Below are 8,809 nucleotides of genomic sequence, written 5' to 3'. Positions count from 1 at the left end.
TCTGGGCCTTGTCCACCCCATTGCAGGAAGTAAATGGAGAGAAAAGATAGAAAACAAAAGGTAGCAGAAAAAAGAAACACAAAAGACAAGAAAAGATCTGATGGAAATAGCCCCAGAAAAGGGGGGGATGGAAGAGGAAATAGAATAAATACAGGGAGAGGAAACAAAGGAAACAAGTGGGGAGAGCTGTGATGATTGCAGGGGGTGGGGGAGGGTGACACACTGCTCGTGGAGGGAAGGTCCTGGGTGCAGAGAGATGGGGAAGGGTCATGTGTATGGGGGAGGGGGAGGACAACTTTTTTTTTAAAGAAGCACAGAGGCAATGATGAAAGATGACACATTTCACTTTCTATTATTTTTTATTGTCTGTTTCTAAATGGCCCTAAGGGCTGGTCCCTGCTCAATGCCCCAGAGGAAGGCGAAAAACCTCCAGGGTCTCTGGCCAATCTGCCCTGGAGGAAAATTCCTTCCTGACCCCAATCATGGCGATCAGTTTCACCCTGTGCATGCGAGCAAGGACCACAATGGGAAAGGACCCACTGGTTGCTATGGTTACACACCCTGCCCCAGTCACACCTTGAGATACAGTCTGTGTCCCAGTATTCGCCAATCTCCAGTGCTTTCCTCTGATAAGGTACAACTCACTTCATTGCTTCCATCCTGGCAGACAGAACCAACTGCTCTCCTTCCCCCAGCAGGTGAACAGATACGAATTTGAATCCTCCCACAGCCCTGTCAAGGTGAATGCTATTTCTTCACCAGTACCACCAGCAGCAGCATCATTTCCCTACTAGCTGCTCTGACCAGCTGCACTGCTTTATCCTTGGTGGGTCCAACAGCCTCTTCCTCCGTAGACAGGTATCAATCAGCCCCTTCATTAACACACAGATACAACCAGATATTGCTGACCTGTGACAGTTACAACCAGCTCCACTGATCAGTCCTGACAGACACAACCTCTTATATTGCTTTCCTCTTCCCCTGCACTAACTTCTCCTTCCAGTTCCTCTCTCTATATTCACAACCAGCTCCTTTGTGTCTCTCTTGCCAGGTGGATTTCAACACCACTCATAGCAGAAGCAGATGCACTGCGAATCTAACTGACAGAGACAGCTACACCGTTTCCCCGTTAGAACAGCCAATTTTCTCTGAGCCATAACCTGACGGAGTTAGACCCAACTGCATAGTTCAGCACCCAGTCAGAGTGTAAAAACAAAAGTATTTTCTTACTTTTCATGGCCAGCTGGGCTACTATCATCTGGAAAATTACAAACAGCTCAATTGCTCATTCACTAACAGCTAACCCTAGATCCCTTCTCTTCATATATACCACCAGCTTCATTGTACTACAGGGGAAAGTCCCAGTTTTCCTTACTCCCCATCTGGTCACTGAGTTGATTTCTTTTCAGAAATTTGCTGATCTGTGCAGTTTGTCAACTGCTTGTCGATTTCTTCTCTCCAAAGGGAAGATCAGCTGCATTTCTTGTACCTGAAAGTATGGTCTCATCCATTTATTTCCAAAGGAATGCTGGAAGGCATTTCTTACCTCTCAACAGGAACAATCACCTTTTGTATATCTTCCTGGCATAAATCTTCCTACTGTTCCCACAGCTTGAAGCCCAATCAGCTGTAATAAACCGTATTTGAAAGATACTTTATTATTACTAAGTATTTTCAGATTTTGGGGGTCTTACATTGAAATGTTGGTTTGCATCCGATTTATTTAGCATGAAGAGAACATTGAATGCTCACCTCTTTGTCAGTGATGGAATAAGCATTGCTCTCCTTTTGAGAGGTAACATCTTCTGCAATGTCTAAATCTTGATAGGTGGTCCCTTAACTAGAGAGAGGAGATGCTTTTCTTAGATCTCCGCAAGAATGGCCGTCATCAGTTTTGTGGTATTCCCCTCTGAATGGCTGAAGAATCTGAAAATGTACCCAGAATCATTGACTTCTAGATTATTGCCATGAGACGGAGCATGTCTTACCTCAAAACAGAAATGATCCACTTCATGTATCTTCTTCCTGCACTTCTAAAGGACAATAAAGTGCAATGAACAATTCTGCACAAATATAATCAGTAGCACAGCTAATCTCTTGCAAGAGCAGTTCAAATACTCACCTCTCCACTGTGGTCAGTTGCCCTCTTATTTACTGAGATGTCTAAATACTAATGTTACCGACCTGTAGCCAGCACCCAGCTCCATTTTTCCTTTGGTCAACAAAAATGGATCGCTATCATGATTGTTTGCAACTTCCAAGCCTTCCTGTCTGGGAAGATCAGATCAGCTGCATTTCTTCCATCTGAAAGACTGACCAGATCCATTATTGTCACCTGAACTCTCTGAGAATGTGTATTTCTCACCTCATGAAAGGGGATGATCAGCTTCCCTAATTGCTTCTTGCAAAGCACAGCCCTCTGCTCTCCTGACATCTGGAGAAGTGCGAGGTGCTGTAATGATCAATATGTGACAGATTTGTTTGGTGTCTGGAGGGCTCTTCACTGAAATGATCATTTTTCATTTACTTTAGGTGGCAAAATGGAACCTTAGATGCTCACCTCCTTGCCGGGAACGGTCTGAGCGTGGCTGTGTTTGGAGAGATGCAACCAGCTGCGTGGTTTAACACTTGCTGGGGATAAGTGGCTACTCTCTTTTCCTGTGAATAGACTCACAGGATGCTACTCTTACATCTCAGCAGCTCTGGCTACATACATTGCTTTGTTCTCAATTAGTTGGCAGCATTCCCCTCTTGACATATAACATAGGCTCTGAAAGAAAAACCAAAGTCTTGAATTTGCACTGGGATGCGATAAGCGGGTATATTTCTTACCTCCTGGTAAAGAGGAACCCCTGTTGTCTGCTATGGCCCTCAACTCTTCATGTATCCTGGGATGTGTGATCAGCTGTAACAATCAATTTTTGACACAGCATTACTTATAATCAATCTTGTGGTGTTCTACATTTTTATGGTGCTTTCCCCACCCTTATTCCCTTGGCAAATAACCAATATAGAAATATTTACCGAGGCTGTGGTGAGCTGACCAGAGGTACATTCACCTGCAATCTTTCATACAGATTTCATAGGTTCCTGAACTATTCCTTATCCACAAGGAAAAAATGCTTTCTTCACTTCGCAATGGGTCAGGTTGCTCGCGCAGTATTCCTCTCCTGGCATGCAAGATGAGTTTCATTTCTTTCATCTGAAAGAATAATCAGATCCAGGAACTTAACCTTGAAAGTCAAGAGAAGGTGAGTTCTTGACCTCTTGGCAGCAGTGATTAATTTCACTTTTTTCCTTTCAGTAAGAACCCTCACAGCTCTTCTAGGAGCTTCCTGAAGTTTTTTATATCCTCAATGTTCAGATGCACCTGAAGGTAGGAGAGGATCCATTCGTTTCCACTTGAATGGTACAGAAAGGTGTTTCTCACCTATAGACATGGACAGATCAGCTTCATTAATTCCTTCTAGAGCACAACAGCCTCTGCTCTCCTTTCAGGAGAGGTCCGATCTGCTGCTGGAATTATCAATATTTGGTATTTATTCCTGATTGGGTTGGCAACTGCTGCTTTGGCACAAGATTCATTTGGTAATAAGAGAAACTTGAAACTCACCTCCTTGGTCCGTGATCTGCAGGGATGTTTACAGCTGGAAAGTGCAACTGGCTGCACTGTCTCAGGTGGCTGCTCTCCATTACCAGGACTATAGCTACAGAATGCTCTTCTCTCCCCTCTGTGGATTCAGCAGGTGGCCAGACACACTGCGTTAGCACAGTCTGCACCTGCTTCTCACATTCTTCCCTTGACAAGTGAGAACAGCAGCAGTTCTTTTACCTGCAAGTTAATAAGATCCATTAATATCCACTTGGGTGCTCTGAGCCTGGGCATTTCTTACCTCTTCCCCAGGAGAATCGCTTTCACTCATTTCCTCCTGGCATGGGTGGTCATCTGGTCCCCGCACATCTTGAATGATGATTACCTGCAAACATCAATGTTTCAGAGAATTTGTATTTGTTTTTCTAGCTATGCAGAGCCATCGGTCAACATGTGCTTCATTTGGCTTCCAGATGCTCTTCTCTGTTCACCTCCTTGTCCGTGATTTTCCATTGCCTGGCTGTGATTTTCAGAGGGGCAACCAGCTACATTGGTTAATAAATGATGTAGAAGTGGCTTTTTCCCAAACTGGAGTCATAAGATGCTTTTCTTGCATCTGCACTGGTATCATTACCTGCCTGCCTGCATTCTTAAGTTCAGCCATGTCTTGGAATCTTCCTTCCTTGAGAGGTCAGCACTGCCTTTCTTTCACCTGAAAGTAGAAACAGATTCACTGGTTTCCGCTCCTGTGCTAGGAGAAGGTGCCTCTCGGGGGATATGATCAGTTCCATTCATTTTTTTCTTGACTGGGTCAAATCTCTTTGTGAGCCTCAGATAAACAATACGCTGCAATGGTCAAATCAGGAAAAAATAAAAATACCATCAGTTGCAAAGGAATCCCTTCCAAGGAGAGAGCTCTCAGCTATGGCCATTTCCTTTTGAAATGTACAAACATCAGCCTCTCGCAAGGATCCGTTTTATCTCTAACATTGCTCAACTTGTATTCGAATGACCTACCATATGCTGGATCTCACAAGTTTGTCTATGCAGACGGCATATGCCTCGGCCCTCGGTCACATGCCTTTGACATACCTGAGAGTGTTTGGAATACAAACACGGCTGCTATGGCCAATTATTGTCATCTGTGGGGCCTGATATCAAGTGGAAGTAGGACTGCGTCGAGTGTCTTCCACTTACATCATGCACAAGTGGGCAGAGAGCTGACCATAGTTCTCAATGTCAGCGAATAAAGCATGATCCACACCCTGTCTATCTAGGTGTCACATTCGATAGAACTCTCATACACCATGATCATCTTACAAAGACAATGACTAAGGTCAAAACATGCAACAACCTGCTTGGAAAACTGCCCAGAACAACAGGGGGCGCCGACCCCCAAACATTATTCACTTCAGCCTTGTCACTCTCACTCAGCAGTGGAGTATTGAGCTCCAGTGTGGGCTCGCTCATCTCAGACAAACATGACTGATGTACAACTTAATTCCACCATGTGCATTATGTCAGGCACACTTAAATCTACTCCTCTACCATGGGGACCGGTTCTCTGCAATATTACTCCATCCAGTGTTCGCAGAGAGAAAAGCACAGCAAAGCTCGTGATGAAATTGCAGGCTATGCCACATCTACCATTAATTAAAGGCTGGTTTAATCCCCCAAATGGTCGTCTGCCCTCACGTCGCCCGTTGCACATAAGTTTACCGGGAGAGGGATTTACGGTAGAGGACGCATGGGGCGCTTTATGGTCCGCAGAGAAAGTGACAAATAATTATCTTGTCTTAGACCGCACTCAACAACAACGTGGGTTTGATTGACCAGGAAGGCAATGAAGCCTTCTGAACTGGTTTCTTACCAGACATGGAATTTGTGCTGCAGTGGAATTTTGCTGGCTTTTTAGAGACAGTCCCTATGTCAATGTGGGCAGCCCACAAACCACGACACATATTGTAGAGGACTGCAAAATGACTCAACTTCCTGGAGGTCTTCATGCCTTGAACATCATTGCTAAGAATGCTGTGGGTTGGCTTGACTGGATTGCATCTGCATTTTCAGCTCCTAATAGTCCCAGATGGCTGTTTATTTCACCTCTTCACAAGGACAATCATCTGATTTCCTTAGCATCAGCCAGGGCTGAATCCCAAAATGCTCAACCCCCTCTTCTGTGCTCCTCCATTCTCTTCTTGGCTTTCTCCACTCTTTTTTCTTATCTTCACCTTCTCTTCTGCCCTGCCACTTTTCTCCTTCTCCTCTTCCATTCCTCTTCTCTTTTATTTCTCTGTTCCTTTCTCAGTTCCCTAGTGGGTTTCTTTTCATTAATTCCTTCCACTTCTCTCCTCCCCTCCCTTACCAATCCTTCTCTTACCCAATCTGCCTTTCCTTCCACTTACCTCAGCTCCATCACCTATTCAATTCTCCTTCCCCCCCTCTCCCTTTCATTCCCTTCTTTAGCAGTGGAAGCAGGTTGGTCCCAGAAGACTCTATTCCTTCACCCTGGTCCCCATACTCAGACCCACAGACCACAGCCATGTGCTCTGGATGACATCCTGGTGTGAAACGCTGCAGCCCTGGTGGCTGCACCCACAATCACTGAATCACAAGAGAGAGTCGCGGGTCATCGTCACCATCTCCTCATTTGGGCAGAGTGAGGAAAGTGACCTGCCCCACATCCTCCCAGGGGAGCTGTAGGGAGATGGGTCTGGCTGGCTGTGGAAGTAAAAAATAGATGAGCAGAGATCAATTAAATGGCTCCATTACGCTGCAGATCTACAGTCACCGAGTGGGGCTGTAAATGGGAAAATGAGTTATTGAGTGACAAGCATCCCCATTTCCATGTATTTGGGAGGAGAGAGTCTCCTGTGGCCCTACTTGCTGGTAGAAAGAGCTCGCCTTCAATCAGATCTTCCGCCTCTGCCTGTGCCTCATAATTACTCTCCTGGCTCCATGTGTCTCTGTCCCTCTGTCTGTCACTGGCCACATGCTGAGCTCCTGCATCTCCCTTTGAAACCAGTAGGAGCTGCTGGTGCCCAGCTGCTCTGAGTGTCTTTACCCCATGGCTTTGTGCCATCAGCAACATGCCCTGCTTCGAGTCTTGTGTTATTTCACCCCGTAGAGCATTGGGGGATGCAGTTTGTATGGAAGCCCTGATACACAGTTCAGCTCGATTCTTCCCTATGCAGAGAACTGCTCTTTATTTTGAACATGTGGCTGTCACATGAGCACTTGGTCCAGAGAAGGCTCAGCTGGTGGGGCTTTCTCAAACCCCTTTTGAGTTTCACTGAAGCCCAGAGCACCACAGAATTTTCCAATTCCTGCTCAGAAGGCAAGCTGCTACTGCAGGCATTTCCCTCCCCTCCGCAGCCGGCCCTGCTGACCACAGATAGAGCAGGTGAATCAGATCCATATCTGCTCTGGGGTCGCGTTATAACATTAATATGCTTAGACCTGGCGAAAATGTTATTACCTATTAAAATATCAGCGGGCAACAAATTTCCGATGCCTACAATAACATCGCCCTTAAAATCCGTTAGCTAGGGGCACAGTTACAGAAAATTCAGCCTAGGCTAAAATATTTAAACCTTTGCCAGGAAGTCTGTCCTCTTCCCTTCCCAGACTTTCCTTAACCAACGTGACTTGCGAAGCCGCATGGCTCCAGCCTGCGCATTCAGTGCTAGTCACTCGAGCACTCTTCATAAATTCCTCTCTACTTTCCCAAGACTCAGTCCTAATCTAGTTTGAGGCCACTCTCCTCCTCTACAACTCTCTCTAGGATCACAGTGGTACATTAGCACTCACAGTGGAGGTTGTGGGTGCAGATTGTGGGGTGACCTTACATTTTGGGCAATTTGGTTTGATCTGGCCAGGAGCTCCACGGTGATGGCAGACTGCCTGCCTTCCCTTAGGGCAGGGGGTTTAAAATCTGAGTTCCCTTGGGGTTTTTTAAACAAAGTTGAGGGTAGGTTTATTCCTAGACCCCTCCTCCCTCTTAGCATGAGGAACAGAAGGGTTTCCCTTCCCCGGGGGTTTTAACAGCAACAAAAGAGTGAACAAGAGTAAGGAACACTTTATTTCTATTGTTCATCTCTCTCTCTCTCTCCCCTCTTTCTAAATGATCTTACTCAATGAATCTGGGTCCTATCATTCGAGCTGAGCTCTGTCCATCCATTGAAGTACACATCGCTTCAACAGATACACAAATAGGGGTTAAAGAAGAACCCGAAATGGCGTCTTGGCTGCACAGTCCGGAAGCTGGGCTCCTGTGTTTCTCCTGCATGTTCCACTCCCCTACCCCAACCCCTACCCCTGATTGTGTTCCAGGCACCATTGCCATTGTGTCTGTGGATGGGACACTCTATAAATCAGAAAAAAGCAACAGAGAGTCCTGTGGCACCTTTAAGACTAACAGAAGTATTGCAGCATAAGCTTTCGTGGGTGAATGCCCACTTCATCAGACGCTGCAATACTTCTGTTAGTCTTAAAGGTGCCACAGGACCCTCTGTTGCTTTTTGCAGATTCAGACTAACACGGTACCCCTCTGATATAAATCTGAAGTGACTGGAATTTCCTCACCTCCTGTTCAATGAATGCTCAGATCCAGCACGCTTAGCACCACAGCTGTAAGCCTGGAGCCAGAGTAAACTCTCCAAGCACTTTGCTGAATCCCATGTCACAGTTAAAGCCTTGGATCAGATCCTCAGCTGCTGTAAATCTATGTATTTCTATTGCCTGGCATGGAGCCATGCTGATTTACACCAGGAGACGATCTGGCCCCTTGTCTTAGTTTTATTGTCCAAATACTCGTGACCCTAAAAGGGAGCTACCACTCTGAAACCTGTCATTTGTTAGACTTACCAAATGCTTTTCTTACCTCTCCTCAGAGCCGATTCTGTTGCTTTATTGAATGAAGGGTGTTTTTCATGGTTTTGTCCCTTATGAGATCCAATTGTCCTTTCAGGTGTTGGATCTGTTCAGCTCCATTCCCATTCCTTTGTACTCAAATCCTGAGCATGTGTAACTCTTATCTCCTGAAAAGACAAATCAGCTTCACAAACTAGTTCCTGAAAAGCACAGCCGTGGCTGTAGAGATCAGCATTTGACAGGTAACTTGTTTGCTTATTATCAGTTTTACAGGCCCACAAATGTACACGATGCATCGTGATCTGTTCCATTTGGCAATAAGAGAATCCTAAACGCTCACCTCCT

The 8,809-nt window shown here is 45.7% G+C and overlaps 1 long non-coding RNA gene across 1 annotated transcript; it reads right to left on the bottom strand.

The window, feature by feature from the left end:
* Positions 1–363: 363 nt before the first annotated feature.
* Positions 364–8,672, bottom strand: LOC112125848. The gene is made up of 8 exons (XR_003370219.2): positions 8,475–8,672; positions 4,227–4,304; positions 3,614–3,977; positions 3,025–3,202; positions 2,561–2,905; positions 1,989–2,452; positions 1,753–1,840; positions 364–1,627 (listed from the first exon to the last, which is right to left on the bottom strand). It is a non-coding gene; the product is annotated as an uncharacterized LOC112125848 (long non-coding RNA).
* Positions 8,673–8,809: the final 137 nt, after the last annotated feature.

Source organism: Terrapene carolina, unplaced genomic scaffold, assembly GCF_002925995.2.
Source record: "Terrapene carolina triunguis isolate 2854851 unplaced genomic scaffold, T_m_triunguis-2.0 Scaffold766, whole genome shotgun sequence".
NCBI classification, from domain to species: Eukaryota; Metazoa; Chordata; order Testudines; family Emydidae; genus Terrapene; species Terrapene triunguis.
Note: the sequence above shows the minus strand (reverse complement) of the source record. Positions and strands in the feature narration are given on the sequence as shown.